The sequence below is a fragment of the Protopterus annectens genome, chromosome 12.part0, assembly GCF_019279795.1.
Source record: "Protopterus annectens isolate FY-2018-M chromosome 12.part0, PAN1.0, whole genome shotgun sequence".
Taxonomy (NCBI): domain Eukaryota; kingdom Metazoa; phylum Chordata; order Ceratodontiformes; family Protopteridae; genus Protopterus; species Protopterus annectens.
Window position 1 is genome coordinate 1439522174 of NC_056746.1, and position 25462 is coordinate 1439547635.

Here is a 25462-nt window from a genome sequence, read left to right on the forward strand (position 1 = left end):
CAGACCAGGCTCATTAGGCTAATGAGGCACTAGTTCCTGGGGTCTGTGGTGGCTCCCCCCTTGTGTAGTGGGATAACTGTCGCTGTGTGCCATTTAGCAGGCACAAAGCCTAAGTTGAGACTATGACTGAACATGGTACTTAGGTGTGGTGCCAGTTCGTTCTGTAGTTTGTGCAGAATGCAGCCTGGGATGTTGTCTGGTCCCATGGATGCTGTGTTCCTGGCTTTGGAGAGTGTGTTTTTTACCTGTGCAGTCGTGATTACAGGAACTTTGCATTCTTCCGGTATAGAGATGGGCTCTTTAATGGGTGAAAGGGGGGTAATGTTAGCACTAAACCTATCTGCCAGGATGTTGGCCATATCAGTTGGGTCTGTATATTTAGTGCCATTGTGCTGTAACTTAGAGCAGATCTGAGTGTTGCCATTGAGATTCTTGACATAGCTATAGAATGCTTTGTGGTTGTCTTTAGAATCAGTGGCGATTTTCTTTTTGTAACTAGCTTTGGAGGATTTTTATCAGGGATCACAGCTTCTTACTGAGGCTGACCAGGGAGCTCCTCCACTCATGGGATTTTACTCTCTTTTGCAACAGTTTCTTCCTTCTGTTGTACAGTTTGTTTATGGCAGGGGACCACCAGATTGGCTTCCATTTTTTGGAGTATAGCATCTTGGTTCTGTTTTGGATAGCACGATCCATGCACTCATGCAAGTGCTTATAAAGTGCAATTTTGTAGGATTCAGTAGTCGTAACTGTATTGTCCATCTGCATGGGTGTCATGACGTTCACCACTTCTGTCTTAAGAAGCATGAAGTTGGCTTTGGAGAAATTTTTTAACATGGTATCCTTAATGGGGGGTGATGGCAGAATGTGGATATGTAGGGTAATTAGCTTATGGTCGGATAGGACCAATGAGGCGTCGACTTCAGGTATGGAACACTCAGGACAAACCAAACCCCATAACCAACCCAAATAACCACAAAGTGAGCTAAATGCTACTTATTGCTAGAAGTCTCACCCTCCAAATGCACACACTCGAGGCACTTCTCAGTATGGAGAATATTGATATCTGTGCAGTAACAGAAACCTACTTCAAGGCTCCAGAGAGCACACCAGCACTACCAGGATACTACTCATTCCATACCTTCCAGCATCAGAACCTGGATCATAGCACATAGGGTGGGGATGTATCCATATTCATCAAGGATACCTACACCTCTCTCTACATCCTCTCTGCAGGATATGTATCCATAGAATGCTGCACAGCAACGTTCTTCCCACTCCACAGGGGTGGGGCCACAAAAGACCCTTGGCATTCCCGCTCTATGAGCCTGACGAGTCTGATCTGCAAGGCAATGGAGCCAATCATAATGGAAGTCAACAATAAAGACATTGGGGATCTTCACACAGTTGAGCACACCCAGTTTGGCTTTGTCAAATGCAGATCATGCCTTCTGAACTGGGTGGATTTCTTTGAGACAGTTACCCAGGCTGCAGATGATTGAAAGGAGCTCCACACAGCCTACCTATACCTCGCTAAGGCCTTTGACACCATTCCCCAGTCAGGTATCATAGATGAACTCACCAACCTGGGCATAAATCCATACATCACAAGATGGATTGCAAACTGGGTCACAGATAGATCCCACAAATTAAGAGTTGCTGGCTACATGTCAGACTCTAAACCGGTAATAACTGGTGTCCCCTAGGGTTCAGTCCTGGGGGCCCTCCAGTTTGGTATAAACTTCTCAGAAATACATGCCAACACAGGAGGGTTGTGGTTGGCTAAGTTTGCTGGGAACTGTAAAGTGCTTGCCATAATAGATTCCCCGGATGACACAAATATTCTCCAGAAGGGACTCTATGAGACAGATGTGTGGTGTCAGAATCATGGCCTCAAGTTCAATGTGAAAGAATGCATAGTAATCCCCTTTGGGGAAAACAAAGTACCCACAAACTACCACATAGGTGTTACCCCCTAAAAACTGACAAGGTAATAAGGGATCTTGGGACACAAGTAGATAGTCATCTTTCCTTTGGCAACCATGTTGCCAAAGTGATTATGAAATCCCATGTGGCCCACCTAATCAACAAAGGGTTTGCATCAGGATCAAAAGAGGTAGTGGTGGCCCTCTACTCTTAAGTCATCAGACCCATCATTGAGTACAATGCACCATTTTGGATGTACTCGACTAAGCATATCCAGCAGCTGGAGATACCACAGAGGTACCTCACCAAGAGGAGTACTGGCCTCAAACAGTTGTGTTATGCAACACAACTGGTAAAACTAAATCTGTTCTCCGTTGCGTACCGCCTACTTAGAGGCACACTCTGCCTAACATACAGAGCCATGTCCAACACATAACTGTTGAACATGCTCCATCTAAGGATAACAAAATTGAGTCGCACTACACACTCCAGGGATATGAACCTCATCACAACAATGAATACAACATGCTGGTGGGATAGAGTACCATCCCAGAGACTTGCCTTACTGTGGAACAGAGTCCCAATGTACATCAGACAGAGCCCCTCGCTCACACTCTTCAATAGGAACCTTGATGAGTGGATGGGAAACAGAAAATTCACGCCAGGCATCACATCAGCAGCCCCACTTGAAAGGGGCTTAGGGTACTAACTATTAGAACTAGGGCTTAGGAGACTAACCAATGGGGTGGTGAAAGCTGCACAACTCGCCTAGGCTTATAAATGCCTTCGTGAAGATAGTCTACTACATACCTATGAACCTATGTGATAGGTACATGTCTACAGATAATAGATGTGTACTTCATTGTACAGTCATGTTGTACAGCAGGCACATGCACCACATACACTGAAATGTTTACAGATACTGATGGCTATTATGTACAGTGGGTGAGATGTGCACCTCATATCTTTTGTGCCATTGGGATGTGTGCTGGGTGGGACAGTCCTGGATGGCTCCCTGTCATAGTCACCCTCTTACACACATCTCTGCCCATCCATCTTTGGCTTATTATACTGTGTTCCCACTACATATATAGGTACATAGGTGGGTAATAGGCTATCTGCCTGAAGGCATATATTAGTATGGCCAGAGTGTGCAGCTATCACCACACATGGGGTTAGTTCCCTATGCCTTGGTGTAGTAGAGCTGATGAAGTAATCCATGGTGTGACAGTTCAGTTTCACATACACTCATCAAGGCTCCTCTGGAAGAGTGTCAGTGAGGAACTCAGCTTAATGTAGGTTGGGAGCCTGTTCCAAAGCAAGAGAAGTCTGTGAGTTAGTAATGTATCCCTCCAACATGTTCTGTTTATTGTTATGATGATTATATCCCTAGAGCATGTGGCACAGTGAGCTTGGGTTTACTTCAGATAGAGCATGTACATCAGTTCTGCATTGGACATGGACCTGTTGGTCAGAGATCGCCTGAGTAGACAGTATGCAACAGAGTACAGATTGAGTTACTTCAGTCTTGTTGCATGGGGCAACTGCTTGAGGCCAGTAATCCTCTTGTTGAGGTTCTTCAGTGGTCTTTCCAGCTGCTGAAGATGCCTAGTCAAATTCATCGCAAGTGTGTCGTAGTACTCTCTGATGGGTCTGATGACTGATGAGTAGAGGGAACCTCCTTTGACTTACATACAAAGACTTTGGCAATTTGTGAGAACACATAGCATGATTTTCTAACCACTTTCTGAATGTGTTTCTGAAAGCAGAGATGACTATCCACATGTGTCCATAGATCCCTTATTATTGCCTCCATATTTAGGGTGTTGGCACCTATGTGGTATTTGTATGACTGTAGCTTGAGGCCATACTTTTGACACCACAACTGTCTGACTGAGACCCTTTTTAAGGATGTCTCTGTTGTCCCAAACATCGATTATGACAACCTTTTTGCAGTCATCCACAAACTTTGCTAACCATAGCCCTCATGTGTTTGACTGTATTTCTGAAAAGTATACACGAGACAGAAGGGGTCCCAGGACTGAGCCATGGGGGACAGCAGTTGTTACCAGCTTACAGTCCAACAGGGAGACCACAATTCTTACCTTGTGGGATCTATCTGGCCCCAGTTGGCAATCCATCAGATGACATACATGTTTATGCACAGGTTGTTGATTTTGTGGGTACGACGTGTGTGTGGGATGTTGGAAAAGGGCTTTTCAAGGTCTATGTAGGCCATGTGGAGCTCATTTCATTGATGTATGTCCTAGGTAACTGCCTTGAAAACTGTCTAGCAGATTTAGGGACCATGATCTGCCCCTGAACAAACCAAAATGGGGTTTGTAGGTTCCCAATACCTCTGTTTATGGGTTCCATAATGATGGACTCCATGGCCTTGCAGATCAGGCTTATTAGGCTTATAAGACAATAGTTCCTATGGTCTGTTGTGCACCAACACTTGTGGAGTGTGCCAAATATTGCTGTAACCCATTCAACAGTTTCATATCCTGTACAGAGGGTGAGTCTCAACAGACTGTTCAGGTGCAGGGTCTGTTTGTTTTGGAGTTCACATGTGACACAGCCAGGGACACCATGTCATCCCATAGACACCATATTTTTAGTTTGGATAGAGCTGTTTAACCATTGTATATGTGATTTCTGGCTTTTGACAATCTCCAGGTATGGTAATGGGCCCTTTTGTCAGTGGGGGGGGGGGTAAATATGTATGAACCTGTCTGACAAGATGTTGGCAATGTCAGTCATGTACATGTATTCATTTACACTTTGCACTGACTCAGAACATATATGAGTTTACATTGATATTTATGACATAGCTAAAGAAAGCTTCATGGTTCTCTATGGACTCTTTGGCAATATTTTTGCCAGAACATGGCTTGGATAATGTTAGGAGTGCTCATTGTTTCTTGATGATACTGATCAGAGACTTATTGATCTTCTTTGGATTTTCACTTTCTTTGAACAACTTAAGTACTTGTATTACATAGTTTGATTATGACAGGGGTCCAATATATTACATGGGTCTATTTTCATATCACTGTGTGCGCAAGGCAGGATTGATGAATAGTGACATGTGTCTGGAGTAAGAACTGCAACTGCCAGATATGTGTGGCCCACTGCTGTACTCAGACATGGCCTAAGTGTGTGAGCATGTTCAGTATGACCTTTCAGTATGTTGTTAACTGAAATTTGCTTCATTTGTTTGTGTGTGAGCATGCCCAGTATGAACTTTCAGTATGTTGTTGACTGACATTTGCTAAATTTGTTTAAGTGTGTGAGCATGCCCACTATGGACATATATATACTGTATATGTGTGTGAAAATTCAAGTTGTTTTTTACTTCAGGGCTCACCTTTGTGTTGTACATTGATAGGAAGCACGCTGTACCTGCAGGGCCTCCATGACTCAATTTGCATAGACTTATCAACATTTCTACATACAGGGTGGACGGCTATTATTTGTACATTTCTACCCGGGGGGGACACACCTGATTGTTACTGTGGGTGTACATAGGATGAGGGGTACACCTGACACTTATACACATTTGCTAGGCCTGCACTGCTATGTCAGGTACTTCATTTCAGTCTGTACTGTTGCCTATCATACTGGCTTGAGGCATACCACTGTACTACAGACCTTAGCTTCCAATTTACATTCATATTAGTTTGTGACTTTATAGCCTACCCAACCCACATCACACTGCCTGGCCTGCTATCTGTCTGCATAGGCCTGGGGGGAGGTTACTCCTATGCCTCTTCAGAGGGCATGATACAGCATTTGTTTGTGTTTGCGTTTGTCTACAATTGTCCTGCTGGCTGTGACTGTTAGGTATGTGACCTCCCCAACTGGTATGTGTGAGTGACTTAAGTTGTGTCTGTGCCAGTGAAATGCTGTCAGGGCTTAGTGGTTCACTACTGTGACTATAGTGCACAGTATCCTGAGTTCAATCCCCTGTCACTGCTTTTTATTTTCCTGCTGGGCAGACCTGACTGGTTAAGGAACAGTAAAGCAGGTGTGAGCGTGTTTACCTGACTTTGCTCGACTTTGTCCAATGTTGCCCAACTTTGCCAGACATTGCCCGACGTTGCGCTGGTTAGCGTGGTGCACAGCTATGCCCAATTGTATTTAAATATGCTCAATACTGGTAAAAATGTGCTTAGCAGTGCTTTATATTGCTTAAAATAGGGCACTCATGCCTCAGGTGGTGCTGCAGGGCTGCCTATGTCGGATGCACATAGTACACTCCCTATGCATGTTTGAAAACAGGTAGTGTCAAGTTAGGCATCCCTTTTACTGTATGTGCGAGTCAGAAAGAGGTGTCATTTCCAGGGTTCCTACTGAGTCAGTGTATGTGTTATGCGTTGCCTCTTTGCCAAGGCCAGGGCATACTGGGCATGCCTCCTTCTGCCTACTGGGACAGTCTCAGGTTATTCCTCCTCCGAGTCATGTTGTGCCTGTGCAGGCCTTGGTATTGGTGATGGGCTGTTTGGCCCTGCCCCATGCTGTTCCTGCTGCAGCTGTTTCTGCAGGATCATATTGTGTAGCATAGCATATACCATAAAAATTTGGGTACATGTAGTTGGTGAGTACTGCAAGGCTCCACCAGATGTGTCCAGGTACCGGGACTGTGACTTGAGCATCCCAAACACATGCCCAATTATGTTTCTTGTTTGTGCGTGTGCCTCATTATGGAGTTCTTGTTCCGGTGTGTGTGCATTTCTGATGGGTGTCATCAGCCACGGCTCCAGTACATATCCAGCATCCCCCACTAGGTGACCCTCAGGGATATCCCCATTGGCAAATCTCTGGTACAGCTGGGTCAGATGTTAAATGTGAGAATTGTGATAGCTTCCAGGACATCCAGCACACGCATTCATTATTATGCCCAGGGCATCGCACACAGACTGGCAGTTGATGGAGAGGAAGCCCTTGCGGTTGATGTAGACCCTACCCCGCTCACTGGGTGGTGCTTTGATGCATATGTGCGTGCAGTCTATTGCACCCACTACCTCAGGATATTCTGCTATTTGGTGGAAAAGATGCATATTGCTGGCCAATGCCTCACAGGAATTGGGGAAATATACGTAGTCACCGACATGTGCTGACATGGCATCCAGGAACTGGTGGAGTACCCTGGATGCTGATGCCTGTGAAATCCCCATCATATCACCAGTTGGTCTTTGTAAGGTACCTGTAGCTAGTATTCTTAGGCCTACACATACCTTGGTATCCACTGGGATGGGTTCCCCTCTGTTGGTTCTGTGTATGAGGCGTGGCCGGCAAAAATCAAATAATTTGCTGTAGGAGGTCTCTGTCCACCCTATAGCACTCCACTACCTCCAGATCATGTAGCCCCTGGTAGGTTACCCTGGGTCTGTACACTCTTCGCCATCTCCTCACTGTGGGTTGCTCAGCAGCCTTCACAACATCACCACCCTCAGCACCTTGCACATGTTGGTTTATGATAGCAAGAGCAGCCCCTAACATTTTGTCTGACTTAAGCTTTTTAAGCTTTCCCTCTTTGTATACTGCAGTGTTGCAGAGTTCTTGAGAAAAAACAGGGGGGAATGGTGTTTGCAGAGTTTAAAGTGCTGGGCTGGGCTAGCCTGCTGCCTGTGTAATTGGCTGATTCTGATATATTTCACCTGGCAGCTCTGCTAGTTCTCCTTGGTTAACTTCCTACTACTTCTTTTCCTTCCTTTTACCTTTCTGTTTCCGCCCGGGGGGAAGCGCCGTGCAAATGCGCGCACACATGCGCAAACACTGTGTGCATGTTTGCAAGGAGTTTCCTATCTTTTAACAGTGTGCACCTTTGGTTTGAGGTTTTCAAATAGGACAACTGTAGGCACACCTCTTGCAATCCTGAGCAACTCAGGGCAAACACAAGCCACTGTGCTCCAATTAGCTTACAGCCTATCTGACACACCCCCTCATGATGTCACCTATATTCTACTCTTCTACTCACGTACTCCTACTCTTACACTCTTGGGACATGCCTCACATGCTGGGGAAAATTGGGATTCACTATCCTTATCCTCATTTGCATAGGATTGCCTAGTAATGCATGGTTACATCTCTCACACTGAGCTTCCCCCCCTTAGCAACCACTATTCAGTGGCCATGTTGTTTTCAGCCTGCCATTCACCTGCATGGCTGAATAAGCATTTTAGTGAAAATGCCTATTTTTGGCCTTTTTTTTAAATTATTTTCTTGTTTTTATAAGCGCTGCACGTTTGCGCGGTGCTGCGCTATGCTTAAGCATTGGAGATCGCGGGGGAAAAAGTTAAATTTTTATATTTTTAAACATTTTAAAATGCCAATGGCCTTATATTTGGCCATTGGCATGCTTCCTCAACTGTGTGCATCCTTTATTTGGAGCTGTCATAGCTCTGTTTAGCTATTTTCAGAAATGTACTCCGTTACCAATGGAGTACATTTCTGCAGCTAACACTAATCTTCCACGGACAGGTTAGTGTTTCCTGGATCACAAATTTACCTTATTTGCATGGTTTTCACCAGCAAATGAGGTAATTTGCATACCATGATGCTGTCCGTGTAAGAGAAGCTTTAGCAGCTCCCGTGCACGCCCTTGCCGGCTGTACCTGGATCGCATGGCAGATATATTGCTGGTGTGAGCTCCTACTCTCTTCTTGCACTCTGTGCAAGCTTTCATAAATCCGGGGGAGAGGCTTACCCCCAAAACACACGACAGTAAGGGAAAGGAAGAAGAGATATCAAATGCCATCATCGAAGTATCAAATAAAACTATAAAGCAATTAAGACAAGAAGTGTCACTGTTAGAAGAGTATAGAAGTGGGAACAGATCAGCAAAAATACTCGGAAAGGTAGACATGATAAAAGCAATATGCAGCAACAGAGGATATCAGAATCTATCATGCACTATCGCAAATAATAAATTAAAAATATCAGCACAGGCAGAAAAAAAACTTAGAAGATATGCAGATAAATATAAAGAAAAAGTACAAAATAAGCAATTTCTAGATGCCCCAAAAAAGATTTATAGAGAACTGGGAAACAAGGCAAAAGGAAGTGAAACACAACCAAAAAAGAAGAAATAGATACATTTTGGAGAAATATCTATGAAGATCCTGTGGAACATAAAAAATATGCTAAATGGATAGAAGCAGTAAAAGAAAGAATAAGAAGTTCAAATGTATAGGATATGAAACTGGATGAACTAACAATCAGAGAGAGATTGAAACAAAGTTAAGAAAAGCTCCTAAATGAAAAACCCTAGGCCCAGATGTTGTACCTAATGTCTGTCTAAAAGTATTAACATCTTTAAATAGACTTAGCCATGACTAATAACTATTTATATACACACTCCGAACAGTCACCAGCCTGGTTAACAACAGGAAAAACAATACTCCTACTTAAGAGCGAACCTGCAAGCTATCCTAAAAACTATAGAACAATAATGTGCCTTCCGATGATGTATAATCTATACACTGGAATTAATGCAGACAGAGTTTATAGTTATTTAGTTGAAAACTCTATCATGGCAATAGAACAAAATGGTAATAAAAGAAAGTCATATGGAACAAAGGATCATTTGCTGTTAAATAAAGTCATGATGGAGAACTGTATGGCATGGATAGACTACAAAAAAGCATTTGAAAGTATCCAACATTCATGGATAAAGGAGTGCTTAAAAATGCCTACACTGATCAGTTACATTACAGTGACCATGAAACAGTGGCAAACCAGTTTGCAGTTAAACCATGATAAAGGACAAATTATTATTTCATGGATAAAAATTCAAAGGAGGATATTCCAGGGTGACTGTCTGTCACCACTGCTCTTAAGCTGTCTACTTAACAGATTAGATCACAGCTACAACACTTATAATCTTCTTTTTGTAGATGATTTAAAACTGCATAGTTCATCAGATGAGGAACTGAAAGTACACCTGCAAGTGGTCAAAACCTTTTTCAGATGATATAAGAATGCCATTTGGTCTTGATAAATGTGTAAAAGCAACCTTTAAAGCAGGAAAGCTGCAGCACCAAGAAAACATCAGTTTAGGTCAGGAAAGCTGCAGCACCAAGAAAACATCAGTACTGGGAGGGTGGCCTAATGGTTAAGGTGTTTGCCTTACAAACACAAAGTACAAGGTTTGAATCTCACAGGGGATAATTGGCTAGGCTTAAAATGGCTCGCAAGGGCAGTTAGCTTAGTACTAATCTATGAACCTATGAACCTATGTGATATAAAAGAATGTGAGTAAGAGGGAGGGTATAAATATTTGGGAATTGATGAAGGATCAACAATAAAACATGAACAAATGCAAATAAAACTTGGTAAGGAATATTTTAGAAGACTAAATAAAATAATAAATAAAATAAATAAATAATAATAAATAATACTGAAAACAGTGCTGACATCTAGGAACAAAGTCCACACTATAAACCAGTTTGCTCTTCCTGTCCTAACTTACATTTTGGAGTGACTGACAGACCCTAAAAGGTATTGGATGTGTTGGACAGGAAAACAAGAAGGATGCTTCATGCTCATCAAATGATTTATAAAAATCATTGCACACCAAGATTATATATTCCCTTTCATGAAGGAGGTATGCACCTCTTCAAAACTGATTACATCATTAGGGCTTCATACATATCTGCTGACCTCACAAGACCCAAAAATGGTGGAAGTTTTGAAACATGAGGAGAATCAGTCTAAGTTGACTTCCCTGCTTAGTTTAGCAATAGCATACTGGCATCAAGCAGGAATGGAAAACAAACTAGAAGTATTTAAAAATCAGACAGCAACTGAATGTACCAAAAAACAAAATAAAGAATATAAGGTGAAGGATCAGATGAGAAGGCAATAAATGTGGAAAATGCATAAATATAGTTGCAAGTATAGAAAACTCTTTTTACAAACTCGTGTTGATTATGATGGAATGCAGGGATGTTAAGGAGAGGTTAATCTGGCGGCCCAAGCTAGTGGACTACATACACGTTGGTTTACAAAGTTCATTGAACATGTGAGAGAAACAGACAAATATAGGTTGTGTAAAATGGAGGTGGGAATAGTTGCAAATCTTGTTGCTGGTTGTGTTATATTAATTGCAGAAGGACTGTATACTGAAAGGTATAATAATGCGGTAAGACTGTTGCAATGGAGATTGTGCAAACATTATAATATTGAAGTAGCTGAAAAACACTGGAAACATGAGCCACAAACCATCATAAAAAATGTTGAAGGTTATATCACATGGGATGATCCATTACCAACAGTTCAAAAAATAGAAGTGAGAAAACCAGATATAGCATTGATCATTGGAATTGCTACACCCAGTGACTACAGTGTCTTATGTACAGAAAGCCACAAAGGCATAAAATACCAGGATTTGCAGGCAGAAATGAGAGCAATGTGGAAAAAGGATACCCAGGCAGTTCCAATAGTAGAAGGAGCAAAGAGTCTTATAAAAAAGAATTTACAATCATGCTTAGATATGTACATGTAACTCCATATGAATTGCAGAAGGAATCATTACTGGACACATGTTGAGTCTTGCAAAGCACACTTCTGACTAACATTAAAGAAGGAAACAATAGTAATTTCAGGAACTGTAATCATACTTAGGAATGGGGTCCATTCCTGTCATGGTATTAGAAACCCAAAAGACTTGGAGAAATTAAAGAAGACTCATAAGGTTAGACAAAATAGGTCAAAACATAAGGATTTAGAGAAGTTGCGGCTTACCTTGTAGAAACAAATAAATAAATACAGACAAGTTCTGTTACATACTACATCTTTTGTTCTTATTTAGCTTGTAATTTAAAAATTCTACAAAAAAAAAAAATCCAGAAGTTTTTAACAGGGACTTCAGGTAATAGATTAGATTTCCAGTACAATAAAAGTACTCTAACTCTTGCCCATGCAGTCTTTCCCTTAGTAAAAGTCTGTATAATAAAATTGTCTTTTGGCTTCTCCCATTAGGGGTTGCTATAGTGGATTGCTAGTACGCAGATCGATTGACAGTTGGAGTTTTTATGGTGTCAAGTTGCCAACCCATGCCCAACATTCACAAAAGGTACACACCCACACACATGCATGCACCTACTGCATGTCTTTTAAAACTCATTCAACCATAGGGAGGATATGCAGACTCCATACAGAAGGCACTCCAGCTGAGAATCGAACTGGAGAACCTCTTGCTGTGAGGTGACAACGCTAGCCGCTGCACCTCCATGGCCAGTAAAAGTCTGTATAATCAAGTACTTAAAAGTCTAGGTTTGATGTGATGCACAACCCTATAGCTCTCTTGATGAATTTCTGTTTTTTTCATCCACCACTTCTTTACCTAATCACAAACCTACCGCAGTAGATTATGTCTGCTGGCCTTCTATTACAATGACAACATACAGCGGATTAAATTATTCTTGGCATTTTATCATAATATAATGAATTCCTTGAAATATTTTTCTACTTAATAGTTTTGTCTTTAAGTAAGATGTATTCTTTTAGAAACCCATTACTCAAACTTGGCCAGTTATTGATCGGGATTTTTGAAATCATATGACATCATCATTTTTAATATGAAACTTATAATTTGCACTTCACCCTATCCTCTTTAAATCTTTCAATGTAATATTCTCCTGTGTGTGTGTGTGTGTGTGTGTGTGTGTGTGTGTGTGTGTGTGTGTGTGTGTGTGTGTGTGTGTGTGTGTGTGTGTGTGTGTGTGTGTCAGTCCCAAATGACGACATTTTGAATTAAATTCTTACCAAAAAAGTGACAAAGGTAAATAAATTTTTCTCATAAAACAGCAGAATGAATTAATCAAAACTTTATGTAGTAGTTTGAGGAGGCCACCTCCTGAGAGAAAATGGTGATCCTATTCACAAGGCTTTCCCTTTTGTTCACAGTATCGAAACATACCATAAAAGGCTGCTAATAATTAGGAAAAGATGTAAACCCTCAAAGTTCAAGTTAACAGAGTGGCAGAAAACAGCAAACATCATATAGCACTGCTAAAGAGAGAGAAGCAACTTTAGGCTCTGACTGACAAAGAAGATAACTTGGAGAATAGGTGAAGATGGTGCAACGTGTGAGTGGCAGGTGTGCCAGAAATGGTGACCCATAAAGGAATAATTGTGCTTACCAACAAAATGTAATCGGGCTAGCAGCCATATGGCACAGAGAGATAAAACTCATGTACTTTGAATAGTGGCATAAACACTGGGGGGACCTCATTGGGGGGGGGGGGCAGCAGTGAGTGGTCAGTGTCAGCTCACCCATCCCGGGGGAAGGATGCAGCCTAATGTTGATAAACAAGGAGATGAGCAGTGGCATCTGATGATCAGCTTATGGAACAGAGGAGAAAAAAAGAATATAATACAAAATTAGCAGGTATAAATAAAATGGTGTGGTGCAAAGTGAATATGGCACCTTCTCAGCTTGCAACACTGGCTCTGGTATCCTTCTACACTAACAAGTCGATCATGAAAACTAGCAGGAGAAAGAGAGGTATACTCTGACAGAATCACAACATAACGTTCATAAAGCACTGCTCTTCCCAGTTATATCAAAATGGGAAGTAAGTGGAGCTCCTAAGGAGGTGATTGATAGCTAAAGAGTATCCAGTTATAGTTACATGCACTGCAACCCTTACAGCGACATCCTGGGACAGGATATTTCATTTTAAGAAACTAGCAGATGCATGGAGAATCCCTAAAAGGGAATCTGTAAAGCAAATGATAGATCATTGGGACAATCTTGAGCACATTATTTTTTACAAGCAAATGTAATGTAAAGCAAGCAAGTATAAAAGGACCACAGAGTGGGAGTGCTCACAGTCAGACAGCAAATAGGTCAGATGAGAAAATATGGAGGGAAAAAGGGCTATGAAATTCCTCAGTACAGAACATAAATTATCACCAGGTAGACAGTTTAAGAAAAAGAGTCAGGTCATAGCAGACAAAGGGAATACAGTGGAGAGAGGCTCTGGCAAACAGAGGAAATAAAACGTAAATCTCCTGCAGTGTCATGGTGAGTATAAATCATTCATTATGGTGGTTAGTATACCTATCAAGAAAGTGATGCTTCTTCAACCATTGGAGAACAGTTATGGGAGGATTTAACAAACAGGAATATGATCTAGTCACTGATCATAACCTGCTTGTTATGTCTTGGAGTGAAAACCCAACAAGAAAAATCCTGCTCCCAATGAACAAGCTTGGTAGCAAAATGAAAACCCAGAACATGGCTGTATTGATAAAACCTTCAATGCAACCAATAAATAGCAAAGGCAACAACAAAATGAGTTGTAAGTACTTTTGAATCAAATACTGATGCTTCATCAGACAATAAAATCACACTAAGACAAAGTAACCATTTATATGCCCAGAGAGTCCTCCGTTTTGTCAGTACAAATGCTTTGGAACAGCTAGTCGATACCCCCACAAAAGGTGATAATATCTTGGACTTGATGTTAACCGACATGAGTAACCACTGCAGCATCCCTGCAGTATCATCCTCCCTGGTAAGATCTGACCATAAAGCAGTCACTTTCAAAGTTTCCATCTCCTATGACCCCCCCCCCAGCTAGGGTCAAACAAAAAAACTTCTCCAAAGCTGATTACAACATCCTGAGGGATGGTATAAACAACTTCACAGCCCCTCCCCCTCTGTAGGAACGGGCATCAATGTCCAAATCTACACCAAAGTACTATATGAACATTTATACAGATGCATGGAATCAGGAATACCCAACAGGACAAAATCATCCTCTGCAAGGAAGAGTAAACCTGTCTGGTGGATATCTGCAATAAATAAACTATATAACAAAAGGAAAAAAAAAGCTGTCTAGGACCAAGAAGGAGCAAGCAAATAAGAGCACTAGTGAAATCCTCCAAAGCAAACTTTGAGTCCAAATTGGCCACGTCTACTAGAGATAATCATGAGGCCTTCTTCACATACTTCTGCAGTCTCAAAGCAACCACCCAAATCTGCTCTGAACTGGTGGTCAAGGGCACTACATACACGAGTGCTGCAGATAGAGCCAACATGCTGGCTGAAAGATTCAAAAACTTCACCCCACTGTCCTCCCATCAGTAAATCAGGACATCCCCAGTATCTGCCCCCTCCCCTTATCTCTATGGATCAGGTCATCACTGCCCTCTGAAAGGCAAAAAAAAAAATACAGCCTCCATGGGACCCGATAACATCCCAGGCTGCAACCTACATGAACTCAGGTAGAAACATGCAGCACCATTAGGCACCCTATTCAACCAAAGCCTGAGTACTGGCTTCATCCCAGCTGAGTGGAGGACAGCCACTGTCATCCCTTTGCACAAAGGTGGAGCTTCCACTGATCCAGGAAATTATAGACCCATCAGCCTAACTAGCCTAACCTGCAAGGCTGTGGAATGGATTATCATGGGCCTCATTATCAAGGACATTGATAACCTCCAAACTTTCAATCCCACGCTGTTGGGCTTCATCAAGGGGAGGTCACATATGTTAAATTTGATCAACTTCTTTGAGAAGATGGTGCACACCGCCTACCTTGACCTGGCCAAAGCCTTTGACACTATTCCCCACTTAGGCATAATAGATAAACTCTCTCAACTAGGCATCAATCCATATGTTACCAGATGGGTAGCAAACTGGCTCAGTGATAGAACCTACCTAGTCAAAATAGAAGAAGACACTTCAAGTAGTAGACTCATAATGAGCAGCGTAGCCCAGGGATCGGTTTTGGGGCCTCTATTATTTGGGATATACTTTTCTGCAGACCAACACCAATGGCTGACCAAGTTTGCAGATGATTGCAAGCTGGGAGCTGCCATAAATTCCCCTAATGATGTGGACATCCTCCAAGAGGATCTCACCTAAACAAATGGCTGGTGCCAGAAACATGGCCTCAAGCTGAATGCTAAAAAATTGCATCATCATCCCCTTTGGGGAGAGTGACGTCATTCGATCCATGTTCTTTATCTCACTGTAAAGTTACAATCTATTTAACGTCTTGTCTTTCAGTTTTGGTCAAAAAGTCACCTAGTCTCTTATCTAAAACAATATTTGAGTAAATTGAAATATGAAGCTATGATTTATGCCCTCCCTGTTAATATGCCTAGCTAGGGCATTGGTTTCTCCTTTAAGATGTATTTCACTAATATGCCCCCTAACCAGTTCCCTCAAGGACCTTTTAGTTTGCCCAACATAAAAAAACTGGGCAAACTTTGTATCTAGCTAAATAAATCAGGTTGCTGGTGGAGCAATCCGCATAGTGTGAAAAAAATATATCTCTTGCCTGTTGTCAGATGTATAAACAAATTGTCATTCTCTGTATACGTACATATAGTGCAATGATTGCAACTATAAGTGCTTTGCCTCTGTGAAATAACCCAAATATTGGGAGACTTATAGCACAGTAAACGTTTCAGGTTCTTCCTATTTTTAAAGCTGAAAGATGGTTCTAAGCTTACAACTTGAGATATTTTTTTCATCAGCTCTTAATATATTTCCAGTTTGCCCTAATAATATCACATATGCATAGAGTATCTGAAGAAAATGTGATATTCAGTCTGGGCTTTGAAAAGCATGATCTATTGCTTCTTGTGCAAGAAATACTAGAGCTACTATTGCTTTCCAAAAAGTAAGGCCTACTTCTGCATCTCCTATTCACTTCAGCTATGGACCTGGAAATGTCCATATGTGTATGTCCTCTAGCCTGTAATTCACTACTAAAGACCTCCATTGTCTCCATAAATGCTGTATCATCACTAGTCAATCTAGAAATACACATAGCTTGTCCCTTAATGATGTTTTTAGAAACAAACACGGGATGCATACTACTAAGTTCTAAAATAGTATTTCTCCTACAATACTTTGATGTTTTTATCTCTATCTCATGTCAATTTAACATCTAAAAGTTCCATAAAGTCCTTAGATAGAACCATAGTGAATTGTAAGAATGAGGTCGTAGAATTGTGACTTAAAAAATTGTCAAGTAAACCTGAATTTCCTGTCCAAATCATACTGATGTCATCAACAAATCACCAATAAAACTTGATATAACTACTAAAACTAACATTTTTCAGAATGTGTTCACCCTCCCACTGCACCATCACAATGTTGGCTTACAAATTAGCACATGAAGTGCTCATTGCTACTCCTGATTTCTGTATAAAATATTGATCGTCAAATAGAAAAATGTTTTCTAATATACATGCAAGGAGCATGCAAATAAGGGAGATATGATCATGTGTATAACTACTATGTTCCAGATTATGTCCTTGCAAGTTCAGTACCTTGTTCATTGGGGATATAGGCGAACAATGAACAGATATCCAATGTCACAAAAAAAATATTTTCTGAGATATCCTCATCATATAAAAAGGTGTAAACAGACCTCATAAAAATCTTTCATAACTCTTAGTGCAGTGGATAAATTGTCTAAAATAGGTCTTAACTGTGATTCAACATACAATGACAAAGGTTCAGTTAACCAATCTGTGCTGGAAACAATGGGCCTGAATGGAGGATCAAGTGGATCTTTGAGAACTTTCGGTAAACCTTGTATAACAAGTATGTCTGGTTGATCAACATAAAAATATCTCTACAGCTCCATGTCAAGCTCCTGCACATGAGACAGCCAAATAAATCATCATGTAGTCTATTTATGATAGCATCAACATCCACCTTTTCTAACGTACCATAAACCAAAGTATCTACTAGCATCTTCTGATCATAATAATGTCTATTCATCACAACTACAGCACCCCCTTTGTCTTCTGGCCAAATTGTAATCTCTGTGGAATTCTGAAGTTCTTCTAAAGCTATCCACTCTTCCATGGAAAGATTAATAAATGTTCTACTCTTCCTAGATTTACTATCTCTATAATTAATCAAGTCTTGTTCGCAGGACTTGAAATATTCTTCCAAAAGGGGGTGAAGTGTAGGCATATATGTACTTGGTTTCTTAAAACTCATTTGACTGTCAGACTGTGGACCAAACAATAACTTAAGCTAACATTCCTAGTACACATCCTCATGTCAGTAATAGTTTTTGTTATATCAGTCTTAGATGCATGTAAAAAGGATAGGCCTCTATTTAATACAGAACAATGATGTTCAGACAATGACAAATTAGAAATGTTCCAAAGCAGTGACTTTAATTTTGAGTCCACATCTTCTTGATGGCATGATGTGGAGCACGTTCCATCAATGGCTTCCTTCTCTTCCTCCCCGACTCATGGACCTCTCTGGGGGAGGGTCCCTTATAGAAAATGGTAATGGATGAAAAACTTGACAGTTCTCTAACATGGGAGGAGGCCCAAATTTATGTTTAACATCAGATGTAACCAGTGGGGGCTGAGGTAAAATTTTAGATTTGGTGCATTTCCATCAAATTGTGAAGCTGAGGCATTATTTGTCTGTGGTCTGAGAAATATCAACCATGGAAGTTGACACTACTGGAAGAATTAATGTGAACAGTCTCTGCTCTAGGCCACAAAAAAATGCCCCATTCCTGAAGTCCATGATATCACAATTAAGTTTACATCTTTTCTGAATTTGTAGCTTAGCTTCATAAATGGAGGCATTATAATTAATTCCTGCAGAGCTACTGGGTGATTTTTTTGACCAAAACTGAATGACAAGAAGTGAAATGGTTTGTAACTTTACAGTCAGATAAGGGACATGGATTGAATGACTATATCTCTTCAAGACCGCATCTGAAAGCTAGAAGTCTATGCAATTAGATTTTTATTGGATAGTTCAAAACAATGTATCTATAAATGGTTACTTTGTCTTAGTATGATTTTTAATGTCTGATGAAGCATCAGTGTTTGATGCAAAAGCGCATACAACTCATTTTATTGTTGTCTTTGCTATTTATTGGTCACATTAAAAGTTTTATCAATACAGCTGTGTTCTGGCTCATTTCCTTCATATCCAGTATTATGTGTTGGATATTGGACACATGGATGCCAACAAATTCACCTTGAGAGGCATCTTTGTTGAGAACACATAATTGAAGGTTATGATTGGAGACCTGATCATAATTCTTTGTAGTGAATGGAGCTTTATCTGCTCTTTGTTCTACTAGTTACAGTAAAAAAAGAAAAAAAAAGAAACACTAAGTGTTTGGCTAGTAAAGCACTTAGTGAGTGCTGTCAGAAAGACAATGTAACACAGTCCCTTAAGTTTTGACTCACCTTGGCATGCATCTAAACTGTACAGGTTTTTACAAAATGTCCAGATTGTTGCCTCATTTGCTTGGTCTGTTCCTCTTCAAGTCTGTAGTTTTCAGACAAATCACAGAGGATTGAAGTCAATTTATAGTGACATATCTTTGAGTTTCAGAGGTTATATCCTTCAGAGAAAATGCAGACAAACACACATCCTGTAATTCTAAGTACTTTCTAAGTGTGTAAAATGAAGGGAAACCTTATCAGTACAGAGAGCAGGCAGAAGCAAATATTTTATTCTGCTGCTGTCAATTTTTGGTCCGTACTAGCAGATTTTACTGTTTAACACAGGACCCACTCTTAACAGCTTCAGCAGGAGGTGCTTGGATTTTGCACTACTCAAGCGCTTAACTTATTTGTCTTTTTCTGAATATCAGAGCTTAGTCACAGCATTCCATGAATTACATTACTATTGTGGTTAACACAGACAGAGCATATAGTGATAAATAATGCCTCACTACAGAAAACAATTAACTGAATTAAGAAATAGAATTGGAAGAATCAACAGATATTTGAATCCAAATCAAAGGGGAAAAAGTTCACACAGGCAAACCAAAAACTACAAGAAAGACCCAGACAAGTTAGAATCTTCACTGTGTAATACTTCAAACCTCCTGTAGTGGAGGTTAATGGGATATATGCAGATTACTCTTTTAGGACAAAACAGTGTTTTAGCTACATGACTTCCAAATGACATTTTACTTTTCTGAGTCTTTAGTGGTACATTTATACCAACAAACCCAAATCCCACTAACTAAAGACACGCAATGTTTCATCCTTTTCTCAGGAAGTGTAAGTGAATTGTTTAACCATACTTTGGAAACACAGAACTCAAAAACAAGCTTGATGTACTTAAACATTAGGATGACTGCAATATATCTCAAATATCCAACCGAAAGGGTGAAAAGTTCACACAGACAACACATTTAGAAAAAAAACTACAAGAAAGACCTAGACAAGTTAATCCTAGGTGAATGTTTAGTAGTAATCCTGAAGTTTCAGAAGACTAAGGAGGAGATGATTTTGATGGATAGTCTCATTGAGTCTACGGAATTTACACTTTAATGTGCAACTGAAGTTCTTTGTATCAAGTAGAATCTCCAGATCTCTTCTTTCACAAGCAGTGGGGACACTATCCAGTATGTGAAACATGAACTTTGTGAAGATGGGGAATAGTTGACTCCTCACTACTGGGATCAGTTACCATTACTGGCACTTTTTGCATCATCCCACAAATCATAGTTTCACAGACTCATAACATCAAGCTTGCAGCCACTGCCATTAAGAGACAAGTATTCTATTTAAGTAGTAGTATCCCTAAAACTTTCAGGATTTTGTTTAAATATCTTCAGATCATCTCCTGAGAGGAAGCATCTTAGTCTATCAAACCAGTCTGAAAAGTATCTCTTTCATTTATTAAGGCAGCACTTAACAGTAAGAGTCATTATGGACAGACATGTCTTAAATGTTTAAGCTGGTAACATCTGTCTAGAGAAAGCAGAATAAGCCTGTCTGGAACATTAACCATATCAAAGCCTGTATACAGTTCTCCTCCTACAATTATGTAATGAATAAAATCTGAATTTTCTGAGTCTTCTTCCATATCACATATTGTCCTATTTGTGACATTTATTGATAAAATACTTCTGCACCTCGTCAAGCTAGTTGTGATTTGTGTATTTGTAACAGCAGAACACACTGTTGTATTCTACTTGTGATCTGATCACTAAGACATACAAATGGAGCATGGTTATCTTCATTTTTAAGAAGGGGGTTAGGTTTTCACATAATGGTTAATGTGTTTGCCTCACAGATAAGAGGTACAGAGTTTGATTCTCAGCAAGGGAAATCAGATAGGCTTAAAATGGCCCACAACAGCAACTAGCCTATGAACCTAAGATGTGCCTAAAAATCATATGTGGTACATCATAAACTATTTTGGCACCATAAATCCAGTTTACTCTGAAATTCAAATTTAAACCCACAATAGTACCCAAATCTTTATCAATGTTACTCCTTTAAGCTATACAAATAAAAAGAAAATAAAAGCTCATGAGCCCCAAATAATAATAATGATACCTACTACTTACCTAAAATGTTTTGAGAATAGGCTCATTATGTTAATTGTGTGACTTTTACAAGGAAGGGCTGATATTTCTGGCAACACATTCTCAATCAGTGATGGTTAGCTATATTTTCATTAATTCTGTATATAAGAGAGGCTGGCACCCCTTTAATCTCCTCCTCCTCCCCATAAGAAATAACTGGATAGATAAAGAGGAATTAATGGAGAATACAGCAAAGTTGCTGTTATAAATATCAGGACATAAACTTATATTCCTGCATGACTTTTAACAACAGAATTCTTTTACTGCTTAGATAATTTCTTAAAAATATTCTGAAACAGGCTGACATCAATCAAGTGACAGCATTTGGCACCTAAGGTTAAGGCTGTGAACTTTAGTTCCTGTTGTACAGGGTTTAATTTGATAAGTCATCATTTACCTGCAGTGCAACCTTGAGTAAGTCACTTAACCAGACATTGCTCCCAAGTTACCCCTGAAAAGGGACTGTTGGAGAAGGGGACTGGTCCTGGTGTGCTGAATGTGCAGCAACTGGACACCTATAATTCTGAGAAAAAGATGACAATAAAGAGGTTCCAAGATAGAGCACTGTGATATGTCACTGTTTATTGCTTTCCATTAAGAAACATGTCCATTAATGGGAGCCATGTTTTACTAACTGGATAAGCAGACTTATTTGATAACTTTTTTAAACCATGATCCAGGCCACTTAGGCAAATGCAATACACAAACAAACAATGTAAAATTTAATAAACAGAGTTATGCATAATTCAAAGTTTTAACTCAGCATACATATAATACAAATTAAGGAATGATTATATCAAACACAGTTTTGCATTGGCGTGTTTAGAAGAGGTACAGAATTCATGTTGTACAAAAGGTAAGTACAAATCTGTTTGCACATGACGTGTAAAATACGTTATGTACAAAAATGTACAAAGACAAGTGCCAGTCAGAAATCATGCTGGTTAACAGCACAGGGGTTGACTGACAGGAATGTCAACCCATTTATTAAGAGACAACAGGGAATACTATCAAAGGCCTTTGCAAGATTGACACAGATCTGAGTAACTGTAAACCGTACATCAACAATCTTCTTAACTATATCATAAAAAGCCTCCTACATCTATGACACAAGACCCTGATTCTATGAAACTGTGCTGATTACCAAGACCATATAGTAAGTAAATGATAGTACTTGTTAATTTTAATTTGAAACATAATGATGCCCATGGGACTGATTGATCTGTTCTGAATAAGGACTTTTCTGCTATTATCCTTATAAACTGTAACCTCATTATGCATGCTTGCAGCAGACAAAACTTTAACCATGTTCAATAAAAGTAAAATATGGTTTATAGGAGCAGACATGAGTAGGCGATTTAGCTCAAAAATCAGTTTATTCTTAACGCTGTTTATGCCCACACTGCTGTTACTTTTATATTTTTCTGAATCAATATTAATAGGATTATCCATATTAGTAATGGGACTACAACTTGTTTAAATACTCCCTTGGCCCATGTGGCTGGGACAAATAGTTGCTAAGATATCTAATGTATCAGTAATATCCTGAAAACGTTATGTTTTGTATTATAAACAGCTTATCATTTCATAAGTTTTCTTCCATTGTGTATGCAGTTACAAAAGGATTTTTAACAGTAGTACAAAACCACATGGTATTTATAAATATATTTAATTAATTTGCTGTTTTTTTCAAAGTTTTAGAGATTTTAGAATATGTATTTTTGTTCTCTATTGATAGAAAAGATTTATAAATTCTTGTTAAAAATCATATCAATTATTTAATTTTACCTGGATGGTTCCCAAATATATCTCTTACCTCTGAAGTTCATTACATGTATATAGATCTTCATCAGTGTTTCCACCATTTTTATCATAAAATAAACATCAGCTATCTTCTATAGTGGTCATTTAAAAGCCCCATTGAGATAAAAATATTCTTATAGCCATAGCATCACCCATTGGGAAATCACACTATGAGCCACCTTCATGAACTGATGTTGCATGCAATTTAACGACTAGTATCATTAATTTATTTATTAGCATTTGTTTACTGGGAAAGTCTGACTAGGCCATGACGAGCCCCTTTTCAGCAGAAGCCTGGGGAGAAAAGCTCCACAGTTAACAAATCTAACAAAATGTCATACAATACATTACACTGCAATGTAAAGCAGAAAACATTAAATATTACATACAGTAATTATTAGTGTATAAAGGAAAAAAAAAAACATAAAAGAGATAGATCCTAGATATCCTATTCCACAGAGTTGCATTTCAGTTTTACTAAACAGCAATGATAATGCTAAGAACTCCCATTAGGTTAATAGACAGCTACAATAGAATATGTGTATGACATTACTACTGGATAGCAAATGATTTGGTAAGATGTGTGGCTAAGCAACTGAGTCTTCTGATGAAAACCCAAATTTTTAAATTATGCAAGAAGACAAAAAGGATACTACCGATAGAGGACTACTGTTTAGCCAGAGCATAGTTTGAATCCAAGAGGAGTGCCCTAAGGCTTGCTTTGAAGTATTTTTGATTTACAATTTATCTTAGATCCTGTGAGAGTGTATTCCAACAGTTGGATGCATAGCAGGATTACATTGCTTCAACATGTTTATTGTTTGATCTATGGATGTGAGCAAGATATATGTCATTAGATCTGAACTAATAATAAAGGAAGTAGCTTGAGAGCATGTTGTTGTTCAGAGAGGAGGGTAAGCCTTAACTTCTGTACAGAAGTTCCACATTTTTCATATTAAATCCCTTCAAATCTTCAAAATAAGTCACCTTGAGTCAGTATTCAGTTTAATGAAGCTTTACTTGGATTAGCATTTTCATTTTATGCACTTTGTCAGAGTAAGAAAAACTTATAAGCTGGACAGAGTTGCGGTAATATTCAGCCAGAAGTAGCAGGATAATGTTTTTTCTTCATCTGAGAGGGCAGTGGCCTTTTTAGATTACAAGGTGTGGCAGGGTGTTGCTTTGCAGGGAGACTTAGTTTATATGGTTATTTTGATAATATTTTGGATATGTAGGTCGCATTTTAGATCACTATCTGTGGTGACCCCAAGTAATTTAGTATGTGTGATAAACTCAAGTGTTTTGTGCAGATTATATAGTAAAAGTATTTTTTTCAATTACTGTGTTATTTTGTGATGAAAAGTAGAATTTCTGTTTTGTTTTGGGTTCAGCAGATGATTAGATTGGCTCAAAAATATTTGCTGGAGGAGTAAGATTGTTGTCTAATAGTTTGTAGTGATGGCATGCTTGAATCTGAGCAGATTATTGTGGAATCATTTACACAATGAACCAGGCAACCATGTCTCACTGCAATATGGAGGTTGTTTATATAAACACTGAAGAACAGAGGACCTAAGACTGAGCTCTGATGATCCCCACTGGTTATGGGTAGGTAGTTTGAGTAGCACATTTGTCATGTGACACATTACTTGTGAAGGATAATTTTCAAAACATGTTAGGGTAAGAGTGGAGATTAATGTTTGCAGTAGTTTAGTATGGTAGACTGCACCAAATGCTTTTGCTGTATCTGGGAATATGGAAGAGACTGCTTACCTTCATCCCTTTAGTTCATGTATTGTGTTGTGGAAGGAGATAAGAGCTGTAGTGGTACTGTGTAAAGGGTGAAAGCCATGTTGGGTAGGAGAGAGTTGGTCATTATCTAGGAGATACCTTAGCAGCTTGATTGTATTCATCCTTCACAAGGATTTTTGATAAGGGAGAAAGTATAGCTGGCTAATTCCACTGATTTGCTTCCTTTAGATATTGGGATAATATATGTTTTTTAATAGGTGGGTACATATGATTCTAATATGAACCTGTTGGTTTGTGGTAAGCTATGACATCTGTGGCAGATTTTAAGTATTCAGCAGGAAGTTGTGCAGCTGCTAGTATTGTAAGTTTCAGTTGTAATAGCAGATTTTGTTTTATTTTAGTTGGGATTGTTTGAAGAGAAAACGTTAAGATTATTTAAGGCTGCAGACATTGAGAATAGGAACAAAGGTCGTTGAAAAGGAGGAAAATCCAGCCAATAGTCTGGACATCTAATTAGCAAAACATTTGAATACCAAATAGAACCTAACTTTTCCTGCTTCCTGTAAGAATGTAGGATACTACTCAGAAACATGTTTTAACAAAGACTGACAATGATGGAAAAATATAAG